Source organism: Betta splendens, chromosome 8 (assembly GCF_900634795.4).
Source record: "Betta splendens chromosome 8, fBetSpl5.4, whole genome shotgun sequence".
NCBI lineage: Eukaryota > Metazoa > Chordata > Actinopteri > Anabantiformes > Osphronemidae > Betta > Betta splendens.
The window spans coordinates 15,762,477-15,787,269 of NC_040888.2; the positions used below are offsets into that span (position 1 = coordinate 15,762,477).

At 45.3% G+C, this 24,793-nt stretch overlaps 1 long non-coding RNA gene across 2 annotated transcripts in view; it reads right to left on the reverse strand.

The window, feature by feature from the left end:
• Positions 1 to 17,429: 17,429 nt before the first annotated feature.
• The window catches only part of LOC121202403 (uncharacterized), a 30,434-nt gene continuing 23,070 nt past the window's right edge, over positions 17,430 to 24,793 (reverse strand). For both annotated transcript variants that reach the window (XR_008695299.1, XR_008695300.1), the window contains exon 2: positions 17,430 to 24,114. This is a non-coding gene — a long non-coding RNA (uncharacterized LOC121202403). The remainder of the gene's footprint in view (positions 24,115 to 24,793) is intronic.

Here is a 24,793-nt window from a genome sequence, read left to right on the forward strand (position 1 = left end):
AAGTAGTTTGTTCTACATATGCTTACTGTGCAAGAGTAAACATATGTATTTATCGTAGCTTTCTGGTCTAATTTATTTGTAGCACTTCCACATTCGTTTAAAATAAACAGTGCATTTTAAATTAAAATCTTATTATTTATTACCTTTATTGTAAACACAGTATTAATTGCACAATTTGGACTGGCGATGATTTGCGCTTCTTCCATAATAATCATGGATAATCAAGGAAGAAACTGCAGGTCATAGATGTTATTCAAGGACAGTTTGATATTCAAGATTCAGTTTTTCAACTAAACTGTCTGCCAATGTAAGTGCATTATCAAATGAATGTGCCTGTTAGCGGGGAAGACATCAACTCGCTCTTCATTCAATGCTGCCGTCTCCTCCCCAGTTCACACACCTTAAAGCATCCGAACCAATGAATACGTTTCCAGATTGACTGGTGATGCCGCACGGGTTGCTCTCAGTTACAGCAGCTGTTTGAAGCAGGGAAAAGTGAGTTAGCTGTCCTTGTTAAAGCCTAGACAATGTTGTATTGTCTGTAAACAATCAGTTTTTATAGTTTTAGAAGGCGTAATATGACGCTTACGCTTGATCGTTGCTCGTATTCCATTTAAAGGGGACGAGGACTGAATAGGTATGCTGTTAATTGCTACAATCTTCTGTCAATAAGATATAAAATGTTAAACCTCTGAGCCCTGACTTTTATGTCTTTTTTGGGTTAAAAAACAAATGTTGAATATTCTCGAATAATATAATATTGCCGCCCTCCGCAGCTCCCAGTGTTTTTTTTTCATTGAAAACGTGGTTGTTACGGGTGGCCGACCCCTGGTCTAGATCATCCTTATTCACTTTTTTTAATTGTAGTAGTGTAACCTTAGTTAGTATTCCTTTTTTATTTTTTTTATGTTTGGAAAATGGCATTTCAGCTACTGTGATTTTATTTGTAATTAACATTAGTTCCTACCTGCCCTTGTTGACAGGGGACAGAAAAAAGGTGACGCTCGTTGGGTAAGAGTAGCATAAAAAATGTGTACATTTGCTGTACTGTCTTGCCGTGTGGTGCATTAAAGAAGAATACCACATAAAGAAAATTGTAGCCCGTACCAACAGTGAGAAATCAGGGTTACAGTAGCTTGTCTGCCACAAATCAAACGCTGCACGCGGGAAGGCGCAATTCAATTCAATTCAATTTTATTTATATAGCGCCAAATCGCAACAAACTAAACCCAACAAATCCCATATACAGCAAGCATTTAATTTGACAGCAACAGTAGAGAGGAAAAACCTCCAGCAGAACCAGGCTGGATGTGGGCGTCTGCCTTGACCGGTTGGGGTGAGAGGATAGAGAGAGAGAAAAGCACAGCAACAACAACAAACAACAACAGAGCAGAGGCAGGATGGTTGGACCAGAGACTGGATGCAGGCAGGATGGTTGGATCCGCAGCTGCCCATCAAAGACACCAAACTTTGAGTCCAATGATACCTGTAGGTGAGGACAGAGTGGAGGAGAGAGAGAGAGAGAGAGAGAGAGAGAGAGAGAGCGGGAGAGAAGCACAACTACTGGAGAGAAAGAGACAAGGTTAGTTAAACATGAGACAATGATGGGGGGTTATTGGACGGAAGAGGTAGAAGGAAACAGAGGGGCTCAATGTATAAATTAAGTCCCCCAGCAGTCTATGTCTATTGCAGCTTAACTAAGAGATGGCTCCTGTGACTAACAATCATTGCCAGTGACCTGAACCATCTCTAACTATAGGCTTTATCAAAAAGGAAGGTTTTAAGCCTAATCTTAAAGGTGGAGAGTGTGTCCGCTTCTCGAACCTGAAGAGGGAGCTGGTTCCAGAGGAGAGGAGCTTGGTAGCTAAAAGCTCTGCCCCCCGTTCTACATTTAAAGACTCTAGGAACCACAAGAAGCCCAGCGCTCTGAGAACGAAGCGTTCTGCTGGGAGCATAAGGAACTATGAGGTCTTTAAGATAAGAAGGAGCTTTATCATTGAGTACTTTGTAGGTGAGTAGGAGAATTTTAAATTCCATCCTACATTTTACAGGCAGCCAGTGCAGACAAGCTAATGTAGGAGAAATGTGATCTCTCTTTCTAAGTCCTGTTAGGACTCTGGCTGCAGCATTTTGAATAAGCTGTAGGCTTTTTAAGGAGCTGTTAGGACATCCTATGAGTAAGGAGTTACAGTAGTCCAGCCTAGAGGTAACAAATCAGTTTCTCTGCATCACTCTGAGAGAGGATGCTTCTGATTTTAGCTATATTTCTAAGATGGAAGTAGGCAGTTCTGGAGATTTGTTTAATCTATGATGTAAAAGAGAGATCCTGGTCAAAGATGACACCAAGGTTCCTCACAGTAGAATCTGAAGCTAATGTTATGCCATCCAGGGTGGCTATCTGACTCAATAGTGTCTCTCTCAGATTTTTAGGCCCAACAATAAGAATTTCAGTTTTATCTGAATTTAGTTGAAGGAAGTTTTGGGACATCCAGAATTTGATGTCTTTTAAACAACCCTGATTTTTGACTAGTTGATCTGTTTCATTTGGTTCCAAGGACATATATAGCTGAGTATCATCTGCGTAAAAATTAAAATTGATAGAATGCTTTCTAATAATCTCACCTAGAGGAGACATGTATAGGCTAAACAGAATTGGACCAAGCACAGAATGTGCATATGGAGAATTCCTCATTAACATGAACAAACTGGAATCTGTTCAACAAATAGGATTTAAACCATCCCAATGCTGTTCCTTTAATCCCGATTCTATGTTCTAGTGTCTGTAATAGAATGTTATGATCAATTGTATCAAATGCAGCAAGATCTAACAGGACAAGGACAGAAACTAGACCACTGTCCGAAGCTAATAGAAGATCATTAGTGACTCTAACCAGAGTTGTTTCTTTGCTATGATGTTTTCTTAATCCTGACTGAAAATCTTCGTACAGGTTATTCCCACTGAGGTGGTCAGATAATTGTTTAGCCACAATTTTTTCAAGAATCTTGGAAATAAAGAGTAAATTTGAAATGGGCCTATAGTTGGCTAGTTCTCCAGGGTCCAGGGTTGTTTTTTTCAATAGAGGTTTAAACACAGCCACCTTAAAAGCCTGAGGTACATAGCCTAGATGTAAAGATTGTTTGATTTGATTTAATATGGACGAGCTGATTAAAGGTAGAACTTCTTTGAGTAATCTGGTTGAGATTGGATCTAAAAGACAAGTGTACAACTTGGAAGAGTTGATTATTGAGGTTAACTCCATATGAGTTATGGGGAAGAAGCTGTCTAGGAAAGACAGAGGATTTGGTATATTTAAAGTTGATGGATCTAGACAGTGCTTTCTGTCGTTTGGAAGAAGTCGCTGCTGAATGTTTTTTCTAATGATGATGATTTTATTAGTAAAGTAGTTCATAAAGTCATTGCTGCTGAGATTTAAGGGGATAGTAGACTCAACACAGCTATGACTCTTAGTCAGCCTGGCTACAGTGCTGAAAAGAAACCTGGGGTTGTTTTTGTTTTCCTCAATTAGGGAGGAATAATAGGTTTTTCTAGCAGCACAAAGTGTTTTTTTTATATTTTATTAGACTGTCCTTCCATGCAATGCAGTTTACATTTATTTTGTTGGAACACCACTGTCTTTCTAGTTGTCTGGTCCTGTGCTTTAGGCTGTGGATCTCTGAGTTATACCACGGAGCTAACCTCCTCTGATTCACTGTCTTCTTCTTCAGAGGAGCCACTGTGTCTAACATTGTACGTAGAGAAGCTGCAGCATCATCTACAATACAGTCAACCTGTTCATAAGGATTAAGGTGACTGTTCTCCTCTGTGTATCTACAAGACATTGAGGCAAAAGATGATGGAATCATCTGCTTGAATCTGGCAACAGCGTTGTCAGATAAACATCTGCTATAGTAACATTTCCTTCCAGCTATTGTAAGGTCAATTATGTTAATTTCAGAAGTTAATAAGAAATGGTCAGATAACAGAGGGTTTTGGGGAAGAACTTTAAATTATCAATTTCAACCCCATATGTCAGGACAAGATCAAGGGTATGGTTAAAACGATGAGTGGGTTCATTTACCTGCTGTGTAAAACCAATAGTGTCTATTAAGGAGTTAAAAGCAGTGCTGAGACAGTTGTTGTCAACATCTACATGAAAGTTAAAGTGTCCCACTACAATGACTTTATCTGTGCTAAGAGCTAGGTCAGATAAGAATTCAGAGAATTCAGTTAAGACCTCGGAGTAATTAATAAATCTGATTTATAAATGGCTGCTACTCCTCCACCTCCTACCTGTACTTCTTGGAACATGATAGTTGATGTGACTCATTGGAGCCGACTCATTTTAAGTAACATATTCATCCTGCTGCAGCCATGTTTCATTGAGACAGAACAGATCTATGTGATGGTCAATTATCAAGTCATTTATTAACAAGGATTTAGATATTTAATAAACCACACTTTATTAACTTACTGTTACTTTGTTCTGTAAGAGGAACTGTTTTGATGTTTATTAAATTCTGGTATGTCACTCCTCTTTGATTTGTTATCTTGTATAGTTTAGGTGGTCGGGGGGCAGACACAGTCTCTATGCGATAACTAAGAATAAGAGAAGTAATTTCCCCACTGCAGGACTATTAAAGGTTTTCTTGTTCTTATTATTATTCTTAAACTAAGAGTGGGTGGCGGCTGTAGAGAACGTGCAGAGAGGCATGTAAGACTGCGACTCTGCGTCCTGGGCTCCGCTCTGAGTTGTCACGGAGTGGGGAGGCTAAGCAATATGGCCATGTTACTAGAAAGCAGAGAGGCTCCGTTCAACGTGGGATGAACGCCGTCTCTTCTAATCAGTCCAGGTTTTCCCCAAAAAGTGCTCCAATTAGCCACAAATCCCACATCGTTTGCAGGACACCACCTAGACAACCAGCAGTGGAGCGCACCGTTCAGCTTTTTATTTTCGGTTTTAAACTGCCATAATTTGCCATAACTTAAACATAACTATACTAAATACTATAATTGTCCACCACAGGCGACCAGCGGTTCGTAGTCTTGGGGATCCATGCACTAAATATTACGACAATGTTATTTCGTGGGTCAAATGATAATGATGAGACAGTGCTCCCACTGAGACTCGAACCCGGGATGAAAAACTTTACAAGCCAGGCTTCTTAACCACTAGGCCAACTAAGATATGAAAAGTGCCTGTATTGCTCCCACTACATGTATTGCACTTTCAGTGCGCTAACGCAGTAAAACAGCAAGCCAAACTCTGGTTTCACGAGCCAGGAAGAGAGCTCCTTGCTCCTTTGTTTAACAATGTGACAGGTTAAAATCCACGTGTGAAACTGAAATAAAAACAGAAAAGAGCCTTTTAACAGACGATAAAAGGTGACCAATCGATACGTAAAATAACTCAAAATGTGCGTTGGTAATATGTTAATGAGTTGGGGCAATTTGCAAAATCCTTGCTATCATAACACATCAAAAAACATACATCAAACTCAAACCTAAGAACACAAATCCGTCCAAAAACACTTATAGAAGTTACGCAATGTACAAACAATAAACAACTTACACCCATCGCTATCGGAGGCTTAGGAAAAGCGTTCCTTAGACTCAGAACCGAACATAATATCGAATCTTGCATATGCTGCTACTGTGCCAGAACACTCAAAATAAAGGTTACATACATTTTCAACAAAACTGAGGGCAGAACACTCCCCGTCTGGCATTCAATGCCATACAACACTTTGAATTATTTACAGCTATTAAGGTCTTCCTTCAGAAGCATGTCATGTGTCAACTGGGCATATTTATTTTCCAAAAGCATTGAGTCTAAGATCCTGCGTGTCACACCAACCATCCTTTCCCATTCTCCTCCCATGTGGGATGCGTGTGGTGGATTAAACTCCCATGAACAGCCGTTGATGTGGCGAAACTTCAGTATACTTGTCCGCTTTCCTTCAGGTCATCCCATGCCCAGTTTAGAACTGGCAGCGATGAAGTTGGTGCCTCGGTCTGACCGCAATTGTTTAGCTGAACCTCTGACAGCGAAGAATCTCCGTAGGGCATTTATGCAAATTAAGGTGTCTAAAGACTCAATGACCTTGATGTGCAAACCCCTGGTACTCATGCACGTGAACAAAATAGCCCACTATTTGCTATGTGCAGCACCTCCACATGTGGCCACTGCCCACGGTCCAAATACATCCAGTCCCAGATAAGAAAAGGGTGGGGATGTGTCAAGGTGTTCTGGGGGAAGGTCAGCCATCTTCTGCACTTCCAACTTTCCCATTAGCTTACATCATGTTACAGTGATGTATAACAGAACCGACTAGTCTCTTGCCAGCAACAATCCACAGTCTAGCTGCCCTAATGGCTCCCTTAGTGAACTGCCAACCTTGATATTTCACCTCTTTGTGATAGTGTTCTGCAAGCTTGGTTATGTGATGTTGTTTTGGGAGGATGACTGAATTCTTCAGCTCTGACTCAACTAAAGCATGTTTAAGACGACCACCAACCTTCAATAGGCTGTTGCTTATGTAGGGTTCAAGATTCAAGACTGATCTTGAACGAGGCACTTCTCTTTTCTCTTGTAGGGCATTGTACTCATCAGGAAATGCATCTTTTTGAACAGACAAAAGGATGAGGCTTTTGGCAGCTGCAAGCTCTTTTTTATGTGAGGCTCATAACAGCGATGCCATCCTTTGCCTTTGCATGCATGTTTGCCAGTGGAGTCTGCTGACTGATGAGAATGTGCCTGATGAACCAAAAAGGATGCTGCTCGCTAGAAGGAACCCTATGTAGAGAAGCGCAGAAAGCGTTCTGTGGTGAGTCATGTGGCTTTGGTTTCTATGTGTGTTGCAAGAGCAGTTACTTGTGGTCTAACTTCCACATCTTTTTCGGGATCCACTAGTTCAAAGAGCTCACTCACTTCAGGTTCAGGAGGTTACAGAGGAAATCTGGTTCTTTGTACCACCTGCTACCCTTAAGCTCTGATGCAGGCACATACCTAGTAGCTAAATCGGACGGATTTTCTGTAGTGTAGATGTAGTGCCACTGCTCAGGGGAAGTTGTCTGGTGTACATACACAAAGAACAATTTTGAGTCAATGCAGATGTATCCCAGCACTACTTTGCTATTACAGTATAACTTTATGGAATCTGGCTTGTGGTATGTGGTGGAAATTTTCCATAAAGAAGTAGATGAGAGAGAGTTGTCCTTTTGTGCGATTTATTGAAATAATAAAGAAAATAAAAATAATGGGGAAAGCAAATAAAAAGCATGGATGTTGATCGTGCACATCAACAAACCAAAAACCAGCTGGGGAGATCAGTGCACACACCACGAAGTGTGATGGCAAAGAGCCCACGATCCTCAAGTTGCTTCTGCCTTTTAGCTTCTCTGTCCGACTAGGGTGGAATGTCTTTCTAACCCATCAAATTAACAGGCAACGGCATCTCCTCCCTGTCGCAGTGTGTGTGAAGATTTTTACTTTCTCACACCTGCCGGCGCTGACGTCCAACTATCTGTGAGAAAGGAGCACCAGTCTCAACCGACAGAGACACAACTCCCCGACCTTGGGTTTGGGAGCTAGAGTTGAGAGTCTATCAGGCAGAGACAACCATTGAACAATGTAGGTGAAATGTCAATGCATACAGTAAGACCAATAACATTAAAGATATTATTTGCAGAACATAAGTCCTAAATCGTATAATAACTGCATAGAAAATGCATAGAAATAAGGAAGACACATAAAAATAAGGAGAGACAATTTTTCCATAACACTCCCCCCCTTTTGATTACACATTAATCAAACCATAAAGGAATAAAAATTGTCAACATCACATCCTGTAATAATAAAAGATCCTTGCAAATGAAACAATAGGGTATTAACTCTCAGATTCAAAATAACCTTCACTTTGGTGGTAGTTATACAGATAAATTCTGTATCGGCATGTGAAGAAAATGAGCCCATACCATCGTCAAAGTCATTAAGTGAGGTTAGAGTTGGGGTTTTTGAACATAGTGCCTTGTGTCATTTGATACGAGTGTTGCTGAGGTCGCACGCATGATGAGACCTCTAACCAGTGGGATAAAACGCAAAAACCAACAAGAGAATCACAGCCCTCTCAATGATAAAGGAAACAGCTGTGGACATTAGAACAGATTTCCATTTTCCAGACATTTCGTCTAGCCATTCCAAGGGAAAGAACCTATACCAGAGTTAGCTGAGATTCTGAAGGCCCGTGTGTAGCGCCTTCGCCACAATACCATTAGAATCAGTGTTATTCAGGATGTAAGTACAACATGCGTCTCCAAACATACACAAAGGCCTCTTTTCTCTGCTAACAACCATGTCTACGGCCATTCGATTGTAATGTAATAAGACAATTAATTTATGATAGCCATAGGTTTCCGGTGGGGTTCTGATTCATATAATCTTAAGATAGATTTCATGCTTTCGAATCTTTAATTGTACATTTGCGTCTAGAGCGAATAGGAGATTCAGGGATTTAACCAGAATGATGATGCGTTTTGTCTCATAACCTCTGTCATCTGTAGATGAAGGATAAAAACGAATTGTAAGCATGAATAAGTGATTGTGAAGCAAATTAACACCAAATTAATATTTAAACTCAGTGTTGTGAATTATGTGAAATTTTCTCATTCAAAAGTATTGTGTAAAGTTACATGGAAACATCATATGATCAAGGCAATAATCAGAGTAACATAAAATGTTTAACGCAACATGGTTACAATTGATGTCTTGTAACAATCTGCTTCTTCCTGTTGAACAGTAGCGCTAAATTGTTTCCAACCTGTGTGTTGATGTATTGACAGTTCGTTGGAGTTCTTCAGGTTGTGATCAGCTGATCACAGAGACACTTGGGGTTCGTTATCACCGTCAGGTTCCTCCCAATGTCCTCTGAGTCACTGTCACTCCCGTGATGTGAAGAGTCTACACGTCGTCCAGCGTCGGCAACTCAAGGCTGCTCGTGTGTGTGTTTTCCTCAGGAACGTGTGTGTAGATGTATGGTCTGATAGTGTGATTCACCGGCGCAGCTTCAGGCGGCGCTTGGACTCACCCTTAGCTGAACGGTCACGGCAGGGCCTCGCCTCAGTGCGTGTGTGAGCACAGCGAGGGTCGTCCTTCTTAATTCTTTTCGTCAGTGGTGGTTTTCTCGTGTGGTGTAGATGGAGGGTCGTCTGTCGGATCCGGGACCTTCCTGGATGGAGTGGATCCAAGTCACTCTTTCTGTGATCTTCACCAGTCGGTGGGTCGTCAGAAGGACCTGGAAGGGGGCCTCGCCATCGTTTGGAGTCCCAATGCTTCCTCCTGAACTCCTAACGATCGCCAGTCCCCTCGTTGGATGGTGTAATGGTCCTGTCGCCTGTTTTCACCTGTTGGAAATCTGAATTGTGGGGAAAAGGTGTTTGGGCGGCACGGCTGCCATCAGGCCCAAACCAGACTCCATGGCTACAGGTGGAACCATTCGTCAGCCAGAGTCTGTGTTCCTGCGAGGTAGAAAATGTTTAAAGCACAGGGAGAGAGGAAGGAAAGGATAGAGAGAGTTGGAGAGGGAACAAGGATCAGGAGAGGAAACGAGGATCAGGAGAGGGAGGGGTTGTTGGGCAGTGACCTTCGCAGCAGCGTCTGCAGCTGCATGTCGGCACAAACAAAGTCATCACTGATGTTGTGAGTCGGACAGTTACAAACAGCATTAGCTGTAGGCAGCAGGACAGCGTCCAGCAAAGCAGAACCTAATCATGAAGTGAGATAGGTTTGCAATTAGACTTCAAAAAAGCTTCCTATGCTTCCACAGAGCGTCTGTGGGAGTCCGTGTAGATGGTAAACAGACTCTCCTTCTGCTCGTTTACTAGCTTCAGTCAATGTGATCAACTCTGCAGCCTGAGCAGAGTAGTGTCTTAGCAAAGAGCCAGACTTCAAGACGGCCTCTTGATAGTAACGTTCAGCATGTTGAGCAAAGTGGTGTTGCATCTAAGCCATCGGGCTGTAGAGTGATGTTTTCCAAAAGAATCAAAGACACAGTATGAGGACAAAGAACAGAAGTCGTACAACCTGATCTCTCATCCACTGTTTGAGTGAAAGGTCGCATAGGGTCAGATCAGGAAGACCCAAGGTAGGAGCCTGAAGAGCAAGCATGAGGTCAATAAACGTTGTTCAGCCTCAGACGTCCACGTGAGACAAGAAGTGGACGATGAAGATGTCTGCATCAGAACCCTGAGTGGGGCCTCAAAGACAGTAAAGTTAGGACTGAAGGTCCTACAATAAGAACAAAGACCTAGAAAAGATATCAGCTGTTTTTACGTGCACGGTTTAGGCAGGTTTCAAATTGCTTCAACTCTGTTGGGTGAGATGGATTTGCCATCAGCTGTAATTACAATGACCCAGAAAATAACCTTTGTCTGAACAAAGTGTAATTTAGACAGGCTCTCTTTGTGGCCTGTAGCATCCAATGATTCAGTAGCTTAGTGGTGTCTGCAGTAACGCCATCTATGGCTTCTTCCAGAGGGTGATGTTGTTTACATGGTCTGTGGTCAGATTTAGGTGCGATGACCACTGGTTCACATCCTCTGATCGAACCTACATCATGTCTGTGTGTGAGCCACAGGGAAGCAGGGCTTCCTGTAAGGCTGAGTGTTGGGTCAGAGCCTCCTCTGAAAAATAAAAATAAAAACAAAAGCATGTAGTGTGTCATTAGAATGTGGAGGTACCAAGTTCACTGTTTGCTGCACATAACAGGCAGAATAAAAATAAGTTTTCTAAAACTATGCAAAGTAGGTGAATACGTCACATGGGGTCAGAAGTCGTTCACCAGTCTCCACCCCGTTGACATCTGTTCACGAAAGGACCCACGTCCTGTCATCTGTCTCCATCATGTTTTCACAGAGGGACGTGTGGAACTGTAGAATAAAAATAAAAATCTTTTTTGTTCGTTAGGAAAAGAAATCGCAAGTGCAGACCTGTGTTCATCCCAAAAGAGGGAAGTTGAGGTCAGTTTGTCAGTGTGTGTGTGTGAAATCATAAGCTGTGATGCAGCCTGTGTGAGGGCCTCAGTTACAGCCCCCTCTCAGCAGCTAATGATAAGAGCACAGCTGAGCTGAAGTTAACAGCAACAAAAGAGGGATTATTTAGAATGTCTGTAGACGTAACCTGCACTCCGTCTGGAGTGGAAATCAATCAAATACCTAAACTACACATGAGATCTCTTCCTAAAAATTAACTGGGCATAAATTTGAAAGCAACAATAAATCTCAAGGTGTCTCGCTGTCAGATGTTGCACAAGACAGTGAAAGAATAAGTTTTCTTTAATAGTCTGGTACGTACAGTAATTATTATTACTTCTCTCTAATAGTCGTCTTCCCTTTAATAGTCATTAATAGTCTGTTTCAGTCAGTCTCAGTCTTCCTATAGTCTGTTTTTTTTGTTTCTTTTTCTACAGTCTGTTTTGTTTTCTCTATAGTCTGTTTTGTTTCCTATAGTCTTCTAGTCTGGCCAGACAAACCTATATTGTGCACAAACCCTTTTAGAAACATAGAGGATTTTATTACTGAATTTTTTGCAAGTTAAAATAGTTTGAACCCATCAGACTGTAAAGTCATGCAGCAGTTGTCATTTAGCTGTTTGTCATAATTTGAAAATCACTCTGTGGGATTTTTTAAGCAAAAAGCGATTCTTCATTGCAAGCAGATAAGCATAAACATGAATTTGAGCGTGTTTCTTCATTGCGTGTATGAATGTGTGTGTATGTTTGCGGTACCGTCTTGTACGTCACGTGAAAAGGAACCGTCACCTTCCTCCTTCCCCAACCATCAGTCTGATGTGAGCGCCAGTGGGTGAAGCCTTTCGATGGGACAGTTGTTCCTCGATGACAGACCTTTCCTGGATCCTCAGATGCAGCTCTATTGGGCCGATCACGTCTGAAGCCTCTCCTGTTGTTTCAACCAGTGTCTGTGTCAGAGCACGTCTTCTCACTCTGCTGTTGCTCTGTCCTTGTTTTCCTTTGCTGATTGTCATAAGCAGGTGTCTGTGTCAGACACACACGCTTGTAGTAGCTGGTTCATCTGAGGAGCCCAGAACGTGATGGCTGCAGACGTTGTGGAGTCGCTGAGGCGTCCATGCTGTGGTCTGTGTCCTCCAGCTGCTGTGGTGTCAGAGCTTCCACCCCGTTCTGGTTGTTGGTCAGGCGCTTCTTCTCCTTCGGTTCTTCTGCTGATGGTGGGAAAGGAGTCCAGATCCGGATTTACCCTCATCGCGCTCAGTTCTGCATTAGAATAGAGAGCAGAAACAATGGGAGCATTTGCTCTTGACATGACGTGTGTCAGAGAGCGGCAATGAACGGACCCACATGCACAGCGATGAGACGATAGACAAGGAGATGCGGCCAGACTGATATTTAATCCAAAAACTCAGGTCACAACGGTCCGGGGTCATACACAGGTAACAGTAGATAATCCAGACAGACGTGGCAGGCTCAGAGTCAATGAACTGGAACAACGGTAACATACAAACAACGATCTGGCAAGGGACTGAGGACACTGGTGGTGGTTAAATACAATGTGACTTGATTACTGATACAGTGCAGGTGTGGATAACGATCAGGTGAAGCAGGGACAGCTGTGACGAGAACAAAACCCGGAAGTAAAGCTAAAACAGGAACAGAAACCAGGAGATTACCAAAATAAAACAGGAACAACTAGACACAAAACCCAGATCGTGACAGTACCCCCCTCTCAAGGGCGGATTCCAGACGACCAAAAAAAACAACAAACCCGAGCAGGGCGGGCGGAGGGAGGACCGGCGGAGGGACAGAACCAAAGACAACCCGCACAGAACACGGACAGGGCGGGCGGAGGGCGGACTGGGGGGAGGGCAAAACGGGAACCCCCATCAAACAAAACTCACGCCCAAACACGCCAAACCAGAGAACCTAACAGAAAAACAAAACAAGACCGAGTCCCAAAATCAAGAAGACAACACTAATGTCCGTGAAACAGGAAACAGAGTCATGACCAGGAAAACAACAACGACGTCTCGCCGCTCCCTCTTAAGGCGGGTGGAGACGCGGTGAGATCCTGCCCAGCCGCCGCTGAGGCAGAGGGGCAACACCCAGTGCCCTTGGTCTGGGCCAGCGTCCACGGGGACCCCCCGAACGGCGATGTCCTCCTGGCGGACGCTGATCCAGGAGGCTGAGGAGTCGAGGCGGACGGCGCCGCAGGAGGCAGCGCCATCCAAGCAGCAGGCGGCGCCGAGGGCGAGGCCACCAGTCCGGCAGCAGAGCCAGAGACGATGCAGGAACCAGAGGCGACGACGGACGTGGAGACCAGGCCGGAGCCGGGCCGGCGGGAATCGATGCAGGTGCGGCCGGAGCCGAGCCGCCAGGAACCGATGCAGGTGCGGCCGGAGCCGAGCCGCCAGGAACCGATGCAGGTGCGGCCGGAGCCGAGCCGCCAGGAACCGATGCAGGTGCGGCCGGAGCCGGGCCGCCAGGAACCGATGCAGGTGCGGCCGGAGCCGGGCCGCCAGGAACCGATGCAGGTGCGGCCGGAGCCGGGCCGCCAGGAACCGATGCAGGTGCGGCCGGGGCCGAGCTGCCAGGAACAATACCCTCCTGGAGGTCCGCCGGGGCTGCGACGGGCGCGACCCCCTCCTGGAGGTCCGCCGGGGCTGCGACGGGCGCGACCCCCTCCTGGAGGTCCGCCGGGGCTGCGACGGGCGCGACCCCCTCCTGGAGGTCCGCCGGGACTGCGACGGGCGCGACCCCCTCCTGGAGGTCCGCCGGGACTGCGACGGGCGCGACCCCCTCCTGGATCCCCGTGACTCTGTCTACTTTCTCTCCCCCCCTCCTTATTCCGCCTTACTTCTACTTTCTCGACCCCCTCCTGATTTTTCTCCTTTCTTCTACTTTCTCTCCCCCTCCTTATTTTCTCCTTTTCTGGTCGTCTTTCTCTACCCCCCTCCTTTCCTACTGCAATCTCGGACCTCCCGCCTGAGGTGCGCGGGACTGCAGCTGGCGCGACCTCCCCCTGGAGGTGCGCGGGGACTGCAGCTGGCGCGACCTCCCCCTGGAGGTGCGCGGGGACTGCAGCTGGCGCGACCTCCTCCTGTAGGTGCGCGGGGACTGCAGAGCCTGGGCCGACCTCCTCATGGAGGTCCGCCTGGACTGCACAGCCCCGAGACTGGACAGTGACAGGAACGGCTCTAATCTTGGCCGACAGGGACAGGAACGGCAATCCTACTTGGCCAGACAGGGACAGGAACGGCAATCTACTTGGCCGACAGGGACAGGAACGGCATCTACTTGGCCGACAGGGACAGGAACGGCATCTACTTGGCCGACAGAAACAGGAACGACCTCACTTGGCCGACAGGAACAGGAACGGGGACGGCCGCAACATGGCCGACAGAACGGCCTCAAAATGGCCGACAGGAACAGGAACAGGGACTGGAACGGGCCTCAACATGACCGACAGGAACAGGAACGGGACTGGAACGGCCGCAACATGGCCGACTGGAACGGCCTCAACATGGCCGACTGGGAACGGCCTCAACATGGCCGACAGGGAACAGGAACAGGGACTAGAACGGCCGCAACAATGGCGACAGGAACGGCCGCAACATGGCCGACAGGAACGGCCGCAACATGGCCGACAGGAACTGGGACGGCGTCCCCTCCGGAGCCGGCATGACTGCTTACAGCTGCCGAGCTCGACGGAGGAGACGTCGGGCCTGATCGGGTGTGCACAGCACCCGTTCGACAGGTGGAGTCCTCTGACTGGGATAAGACCTGCGCGTGACTGGACTGAACTGGGACAGGAGCGTGACTGGACTGAACTGGGACAGGAGCGTGACTGGACTGAACTGGGACAGAGCTCGACTGTACTGGGACAGGGCTCGACTGTACTGGGACAGGGCTCGACTGTACTGGGACAGGGCTCGACTGGACAGGGCTCGACTGGACTGGAACCTGAACTGGGCTCGACTGGACTGAGACCTGGACTGGGCTCGACTGGGCTGAGTACTGGACTGGGCTCGACTGGGCTGAGACCTGGACTGGGCTTGACTGGGCTGAGACCTGGACTGGGCTCGACTGGGCTGAGACCGGGACTGGGCTCGACTGAACTGGAACCGGGACTGGGCTCGACTGAACTGGAACCGGGACTGGGCTCGACTGAACTGGAACCGGGACTGGGCTCGACTGAACTGGAGACTGAACAGGGCTCGGCTGGACTGGAGACTGAACAGGGCTCGGCTGGACTGGAGACTGAACAGCTCGCGGCTGGACTGGAGACTGAACAGCTCGCGGCTGGACTGGAGACTGAACAGCTCGCGGCTGGACTGGAGACTGAACAGCTCGCGGCTGGACTGGAGACTGAACAGCTCGCGGCTGGACTGGAGACTGAACAGCTCGCGGCTGGACTGGAGACTGAACAGCTCGCGGCTGGACTGGAGACTGAGCAACACACGGCTGAGCTGGAGACTGGGCAACACACGGCTGAACTGGGGACTGGGCAACACACGGCTGAACTGGGGACTGGGGACCGCATGAGTGCAGGAAATCCTCCCAGCGGAACAAACATGGAGCTGGGCAGGTTGGTGCAGACACAACGGTGCGACGGGGCGGGGAGGAGGAAACCGAAACCTTCGGCGGTGCGACCGGCGCTGGCGTGGTGCGGAGCGCGTCGCTTAGCTCATTGAACCTCGCGCACAGTCGCTCATAGAGGCGACGAACACTGGGGCGCTCCAACACGCTGTCATCGTCCTCCAGCGTCAAGATCGCCACCTCCACGGCGCTGCGCTGGTTCTCCGGGTTAACCGCCCGTCGGTAATCCTCCGCGAGGATTTGAAAATAAACGCGTAGGTCGCTGGGTAGCTCGGCGCAGGTGAACTCCATACTTCCTCGCAGGTGAAGGAGACTCGCCGCCAAAAAAAAAACCAAGAAACAAAACAGTCACAGACTGATATTTAATCCAAAAACTCAGGTCACAACGGTCCGGGGTCATACACAGGTAACAGTAGATAATCCAGACAGACGTGGCAGGCTCAGAGTCAATGAACTGGAACAACGGTAACATACAAACAACGATCTGGCAAGGGACTGAGGACACTGGTGGTGGTTAAATACAATGTGACTTGATTACTGATACAGTGCAGGTGTGGATAACGATCAGGTGAAGCAGGGACAGCTGTGACGAGAACAAAACCCGGAAGTAAAGCTAAAACAGGAACAGAAACCAGGAGATTACCAAAATAAAACAGGAACAACTAGACACAAAACCCAGATCGTGACAACGTGTGTGTGTGGTGTATGTGTGTCTGTGGCAGAGTGCAAACAATTCTTCCCCAGAGTTGTTATCTCCTTTCTTTCCGTTACTTTCATCTTTTGTTTCTTTTAGGGCTTTAGTTTTGATAGTTTTGCTTTTTCAAGTATTTTCTTTTGTCTCTAATTTTTCTTTTAAGGTGCATATGTCCTTACACAAAGCGATTCTCCTTTTGAACCCATAACCAGTTTCCCACTCATGGAAACATGAAACGCACTAATAACCATATTTACGTTTTACTTTTATAATTACTTTTAATTTTGTAATGCTGCAGTCTGGTGGTGGAGACTTAGATCGCCCCGAACCCATCTTTCAGAGTCCCGGCGGTTTCCTGCCTTAGATTTTTATGTGTTCCGGCCGGAACCTTTTTTCGAAATTTCTCTTCCACGGACGTCTCCGTAGGAAGGGAACCGCTCAGATCAGCGACAGGGTTCTCGGAAGTGGTCCCTCACCGTCAGGCCCCTCTAAGACCCGGGTCCCTCGTATCTCAAAACCACTTCCCCCTGCAAACGCGCTCCGTATTTCAGAAGCCGTCTTTTATTTCCTTGTCCACACCCTTTGGACTGCGCTCAGATCTGCACACTGGTCTGTATCCTCAGTACAGACAAAACAAGCTCGGTCCCACGAGCCAACCCTTAGCAACCACCGTCTCGACCACCAGGGCAGACTTTGACCTAATTAATTTTTACCCGAATATTAAATTTTTTAATTAAAAAAAATTGTTTGGTCCTAATTATTATATTTTAGATGTTTTCAGCCACATAGTCGTTTTAGAAATATTATTATCTCTTTTCCTAGTTATATTTTCTTTTTGTTTTTTCCCAAATTAAAAGGAATCTCTCTCACCAAGCCGAGCCAAATTAGGATTTGAGTTTGAATCTGAGTTCGTGGATCTCGTCAGAGGCGATCCAGACGGGTGAGCAGTCCTCCCAGCTCTGAATGTCTGTAGAGGTTTGGAGGCTGAGCGACCCTAGTCCTCAGGACTATCGTCCCTGGTCACACCGTCCAGACGACCTGCCGCGGGATCCTGCCGACAACGCCAATTTCTGTGGTGGAAATTTTCCATAAAGAAGTAGATGAGAGAGAGTTGTCCTTTTGTGCGATTTATTGAAATAATAAAGAAAATAAAAATAATGGGGAAAGCAAATAAAAAGCATGGATGTTGATCGTGCACATCAACAAACCAAAAACCAGCTGGGGAGATCAGTGCACACACCACGAAGGTGTGATGCAAAGAGCCCACGATCCTCAAGTTGCTTCTGCCTTTTAGCTTCTCTGTCCGACTAGGGTGGAATGTCTTTCTAACCCAATCAAATTACATGCACCATCTCCTCCCTGTCGCAGTGTGTGTGAAGATTTTTACTTTCTCACACCTGCGTCGCTGACGTCCAACTATCTGTGAGAAAGGAGCACCAAGTCTCAACAGACAGAGACACAACTCCCCGACCTTGGGTTTGGGAGCTAGAGTTGAGAGTCTATCAGGCAGAGACAACCATTGAACAATGTAGGTGAAATGTCAAATGCATACAGTAAGACAAAACATAAGATATTAATTGCAGAACATAAGTCATAAATCGTATAATAACTGCATAGAAATGCATAGAAATAAGGAAGACACATAAAAATAAGGAAGAGACAATTTTTCCCATAACAGGTCTAGTTCATCCATGATGAGCTCTGCCATCTCGACTGCAAGAAACACGAAGCCAACTTCACAGTGGCCATTCTCAATGACAGCCCAGTTTGATGCATCAGAAAAGAGACACAATTCTGTGTATCTGGCTTTTGAGAGTGACGCTGACGTGTAGCAGCGAGGCAAGTGAAGACTACTGAGCTTTTGAAGTGATTGATTAAAGTGATGATTTCAACATCTCCCAACTACTCTTTTTGTCCTCAGAAAGAAGAGTATCCCAATCCTGAACTCCATTCTCCACTCTGATTGTCACTCGCACTGCTAGTCCCAAAGCGTTGAAGATACTGTTAATGACTGAGAGCGCTCCACGGTATGTGTATGGCTTGTCTGCAACAGCGACCCTAAAGGAGAAGGTGTCCGTGTTTATGTCCTAACACAAACCCAGGCTTCTTTGAGTTGGCAAAGTTTCATCGTTCAGACCTAAGTCCTTGATGCGATTTTGTGCAGCCTCAGGTTTGCCTCTGCAAGCGATGTACAGGTACGCTTAAGTAGCTCTATAGCTGCAGACTTTGTAGGCACCAATATCAGGCCGTCATCCACGTAGAAATGTCTCTCCACAAAACGTCTTGTATCTGCTCCAAACTCCTGTTCACCTTTATCAGCAGCTCTTCGAAGACAGTGGATTGCTACAGCCGGCGATGGAATGTTACCAAATACATGCACGCACATGTGAAACTCCTAGACCTCCTTTGACAGATCATTGTCCTTATGCCATAAAAATCTTAAGTAGTCTCTGTGGTCATGTCTCACTAGGAACTCGTAAAACATTTGCTGGATATCAGCAGTGACAAGTTCCTTTTTGAACCACAGTAGCACGCCTAGGAGGGTGTTGTTTAAATCAGGCCCTTTCAGTAGCACTGAGTTGAGAGACATGATGTTGGGCACTTGAGTCGAACACGACCCTTACCTGTCCGGGGTCATGTGGGTGATACATTCCGAACATGGGCAGGTACCAGCATTCTTGGCTGTCTTGAACGGGTGGTACACACACATCATCCTGATGAACCTCTTTCCGCAAAATACTAAGCAAGGCTTTGTCTTCACATGACATGGCATATTTATAGTCGTTCTCAGTACACACAAACAGCTTGAGCCCCAGCTTTTCTTTGACAGGTGTGGGTTTTAAAACATGAGAGATTTCACACGGACTCAACTTTTATGCTCAAATTAACACATGAATTTATTACATATAATGAAACAGTACAATCACAGAATATTCATGAGAGAGGTGTTGGCCGAATTCACCTGGAGGTTCGTCTGCAGAACAAACTAAGAGGTCAAAAAAGGTCAGCTGGGTGTCTGCAGCAGACCCTCTGCGAGGCACTTTAAGAAACATCTCCCAATGCCCACTTTTTAAAGCTGTGTTGTTTATGCAACCAACAAGTGCCTACTTGTCCATCGAAAGTCCATGTTTACATAGCTGCAGCAACTTATTTGTTTTAGTGGCCAACCTGCAATGGACAGAAATAACCCCATAAGAGAGACAGAATTTACCACACTCTATCACACCAATGCTGTTATGGTAAGGAATGAGGAGGGACGGGCATCCATTCCACAGTATGTGAGTTTTGCAAGTTTTGCAGTCGGCTTGTGAGCATTGTTGATACACACCTCACCTACGATTAGCCAACCCAAGTCAAGACACTGAGCAAAGGGCATGTTCGCCTGTTGCCTTACTTTATGCACTCTTATTATGTCTCACCCCAGCAGAATCATCATATCAGCATCAACATCTAGCCCGGGGATGTGAGAGGCAATGTGTTTCAAGTGGGGGTGTGCAAGAGCGACTTCTGGTGTCGGTATTTCAGTTCTGTTAGTCATTATTTCATTACACTCGATGAGGGGCGGGAGATCCAGGCACACACTTTCATCTGTTGTTTCAATCTGTAAACAGACTACTTTTCTGTCTGTCATCTCCACTGTACCAGCCCACATCTTCATCAGATATGATGATGGGTTACCTTCGATCCTAAACAGGTGGAAAAACTCAGAATGAGCCAGTGATCGGTTGCTTTGATCGTCAAGGATTGCACACATCTTGACGGAGCGCTCTGGCTGTCCCCGAGAAAAGACCCGTACCAAACACACCTTGGAGCAAGACCAAGGAAATTCAACTCTCACCGCAGACTTCAGTATATTGTGACGTTACCTCAGGTCGACCACCATCCTGTGGATCGGCACCTGGTCTAGACAGGGGCAATGTGGTTTTTGAGAGGTGTCAGGGTGCATCGCGGAGAAGTGCCTCTCACTTTCATACGCGCCACATTTTAGACTCACTACACAGTGTCTAGCCAGGTGGTTTGGCGAGCAACACCTAAAGAATCGCTTGTCTTCTTTTAGGATGTTTTTTCTTTCCAACAATGGTTTCGCCCTGAAGGCTCTACATTTAGCTACAGGATGATTTTTATTGTGGACAGGGCAGTGCCGTATGGGAACGTCCTTTTGGTCTGTGTTAGTGGTTGCTGAAACATCTGTCTTATTTTTTGGTGGAAGTCCGGAAAGTTTTTGATAGAGTGAAACTTGGATCATTTCTTGCTTTTGCCTGGGCATAAACAAAGTCCACAAAGAACGGAGAGGGCGGGAAAGTAACACCACGTTCTTTTTTGTACCGAGAGCCTGAAAAAAACATTTCTGCTGTAGGCCTGGAGGTAATTTGTAATCTATGGGCTTTATCCCCCTAGTAATGTCAAGATATGCCAGGCCAGGAAAATAACCTTCATTTTTAGCCAACAGAAGCTTGATGAGAACCTCACTGAGTTCTCTTAGCCTTGTGTTTTCTTTGGCATGAACAACTGTGTTTACATTAAAGCTGTGTTTACATTAAAGCTAATAAATAATAATAATAATTTCAATTTAAAGGTCCATGCACACGCTTTTTTCATGCTCCACAATACTAAAGAATTGGACCTTGATGTCTCAGTAAGGTGTCTGTAACTTTTCATGCCAAAAAGCGCTGTAGATCGCCCACACGGCCCGTCTGAAAACGTGTGTTTTAAGCTCTCATCCACAACGCTCTATTTTTGGAGTGTGTCGCAAGCGAAGTTGATTGCCACGCCCTTTTGAGGAAGCGCATAGCCGTGATCCATCGCGTCCTCATAGTGGAGTTCAACCATATGTTTGATCCAAAATCTGAATCTGAAGTCGAATGGGAGGCTGTTGAAGTGGTTACACTTCGACTGGCACAAGGTACGTCTAACTGGCAGATTCACATTTAATTTATTGATTTATATAATATGCAACTTGATTAGCTGCTAACGCTAATACCAATGGTTGCCAATAAGCAGCCTGAATTAATACAACAGAATATTCATACCACGTCTACAGCTAGTTTGGGACCATGGTTCGATAAACTAATATAACTTCATTTTTACATGTTTTTTTCTTTCTCGTTCTGCTAAGTGCCAATGTGGGAACAGTGAATGCCTACAGAGGCATGGTGTGACCACAACTGTTGCTGTCAAGATATTGCACGTGTTTATTACCTTTATTAATAAATTAAATAAAAATTTTGATAAATCTTACCTCAAGACGCCTGAACCAGTTGCCAAATCTACTGTCATGTATGGTTGAGGATCCAGGACTGGAGCCAGAATGATTGAATGTGTTGTTGGGGCAATGTGAGGGTGGTGGTAGTGCCAAGTGAATTAGCCAAGTCTCAGAAAGGGCTGAGTTTGATTAACCTCACAGGTTTGCACCAATTGTGTTGGGGATATGTGAGGAGCACAAATTATAATAATTGGATTTATAGCTCTTGAGTGGAGATACCAATTATGTTTTAATTTGTGATTCACAAAACTTGGTTATTAGCTTAAATATATATAACTATATATATAACTACAACTATAACTATATATACAAAGTCTATAGTTTGGTAAGTGAAACACTTAACTATTATTGATTTAATAATTATTAATGGAATTAATAATTACTTAATTTATGGGGCACCACCCTGTTGCCAGGGACCAATAACCAATTTGGAATAGCCAATACAGTCTCAATTGTATTTAAGTTGGTTGATGGATGAGCTCCGTACCATAGCCGACTCAATTTACCAGTGCTGTAAAACCATATACAGATAATCACAGACAACGACCAATTAAATAACGCTTTTTAAAACAATTAATATTAACTCTAGTGTCAATACTATCTTGAATAACTCAGCAAATCACAACTTAATCTTCGTGTTTGTCTGGAAGTACTGTATGTGTAGGCGCGTTACCTGAGATAAGAGGGGTGTGTGTGTGTGAGTGTGTGTGAGAGAGAGAGAGAAAGAGAGAGAGAGAGAGAGAGAGAGAGGAAGAGAAAGGAGGGGGGAGAGCGCTTGCGTTGTTGTGGTCCGGTCCGGTCCAGATGTGCGGACCGGTGCGGTGATCGCGTCGTGATCAGCTGATGCGGCGGCGGGTGAGCCAGTTAAGCTGGCGGTTCCCTGCCGGATGGCTGGAAGTAGATGGGTGATCAGGCCCGTTCTCTGTGACGACGTCCCCGTTAGTTCAGCTGCTGGCTGCGGTGGAGGCTCCAGGCGTGCCGGTGCAGAGGGAAGCTCCAGGTGGACGGAGAGAAGAAGGGTCTGCAGTGGTCTTGAAGATTTGAGGAGAGGGTCGAAGAGAACAAGGGACGAATCTTTGGTCACAGCGGCTTTTATAACCGTGTTTTTGGTCACGCCCCTCCTATTGTGTGATCCAATCAGGATGGCTGATTTCCAAGTTTCTCCTCCGTTTGTCGCTTTTATCAGCAGGAGTTGGATGTCTCAGCGGGTTGCCAGGTATGGTTCTCCAGCCTGGCGCCTGGTTTTGGCACTCAGGTTTGAAATCTCTTTGTTCTCACTCACTACTATCAGGATGAAGACATTACATGCAGGCCGCAATGCCTCCTTTGTTTGAGCATGTGGGACCTTAATAATAATTCTGTTAATAACAGATTATACAGATGAGGTCCCCCAACAGTGTATTCATTACAGAACACATTTAATATACAGTATATCAGACAATTACACATGCATGGAATAAATCATTATCTCAGAAATTCATAAACAATTTTAGAACATTTTACTCTTTACAGATTATTCATAATGTACCTGGGAACTCTGGTTTACAAACATAATTTTGTTTCTAAATATATATTGACCTAATATATTTTGAATTGTTTTTAGTAGGGTGTATGATATATCAAGTGCTAATATATAACTAATAGAAATGTAGTTATTGTTTTTTCTTCATAAATTTGTCAGTACTGTGTCTGTGTGTATCTTAAGTCGTTGCAGGTATCTAGCCTAGAAGTCTTGTTAGCTGGTGCTGGGGACTTCTAGGGTGAAGTGTCCAAGCTGTCATCCTACCTTCCCTGGTCTGGATCAGGGCAGTGTTTCCTGAGGGAAAAGGGTCCTATGTTGGACTTAGACCACCTGTGAAATGCCTAAATTATTGTTTTTGTGGCAATACCTCAATAAAAGTTGAAATATTATAAAACATTTGTCTGTTTTCCCTCATTAGGTATATACATACAAAAATAGTTCAGTGAAACAGCAATAGTCAAAGCCAACTTTATTTTTAACCAATGCACCAGCACTATAATGCTGGATAAGTTACCGTCACAGTTCAATTTGCAGACCACAAAATGAACAGGTATGATTCATAGTTATGCTGAATGCATAGTTTCTGGAGTGGAACAGGTACAGTCATGAGCAGTTGCCTGGGGAAATGTGACGATTTTTTTTTCTTCATCAGGTTTTGGAAGACATTGGAAGCAGTGCAGCTGCTGTACAGAAAATTGATGTTTTCCTTGACACCACTCTAGAAGGTATAGAGAATAGAATAGCAGATTAATGAAATGTCCAGTATTTCCTATGTATCTTACAACCTTCACAAATGTAAACAATATATACAGGTAGTTAAATCAGTATTAATGGTGTTTGGAGCAAACACGTTTTCAACTTAGCTTTTATGCTGCTGGTTTGTTAAATCTTGGCATGACATTAATGACCTCCTTTCTGTCAGGTTGCTCAAATTCTGCTCAGAGGGCCGGTGGGACAGGGATGTTGTCAGAACGTCAAAGGCGGCGGACCCACATGCACGGCACAGACAGACTGAGATGTGAAAACAAAAGGGATTTATTCCGAAACTCAGAGTCTATACGTGGCTACAGTATACAGGATCAGGCAGAATCGGTGTCAGGGACAGGCAAGGTTCATAAACAAGAGTCTGGATTACAATACCGTTCCGTCAGGCGTAAGATCGTGGTCAGGTAAGCAGGCAAGGTCGGTATCAGGCAAGATCAAAATCCAAGGCATACAAGACAGACAGGGACTAGACAGGCTCGGCGTCAGTGGTCAAAACAAGGTTCACAAAACAAGACTGTGCTAGGCTACAGAACACTGGAGGGTGGTGAATAACACGCAACACGAACTAACAATCTGGCAAAGGTACTGGGGTGAGAGGTGGTGCTTAAGTACAAGGTGAACTGATTACTGATGACGTGCAGGTGTGGATAATGACCGGTAATGGCAGGGAACAGCTGTGGAGTGATTATGGCAGGAAGTCCTTCAAAATAAAACCAGAGATCAGAACCAAAGAATGACAGACAGGAAGGACTTAAAAATAAAACCAGGGAACGGAACCAGACACTACCGAATGTAAGGAACTCAAAATAAAACAAGGAACAGGACCAGACAGATGTTAATAAGGTCCTCCATATAACAACCTGAGTCCAGCAGGACTTTATTGAAGATGGTCTCCATCACATTTTCCACATAATCTGCACCATAA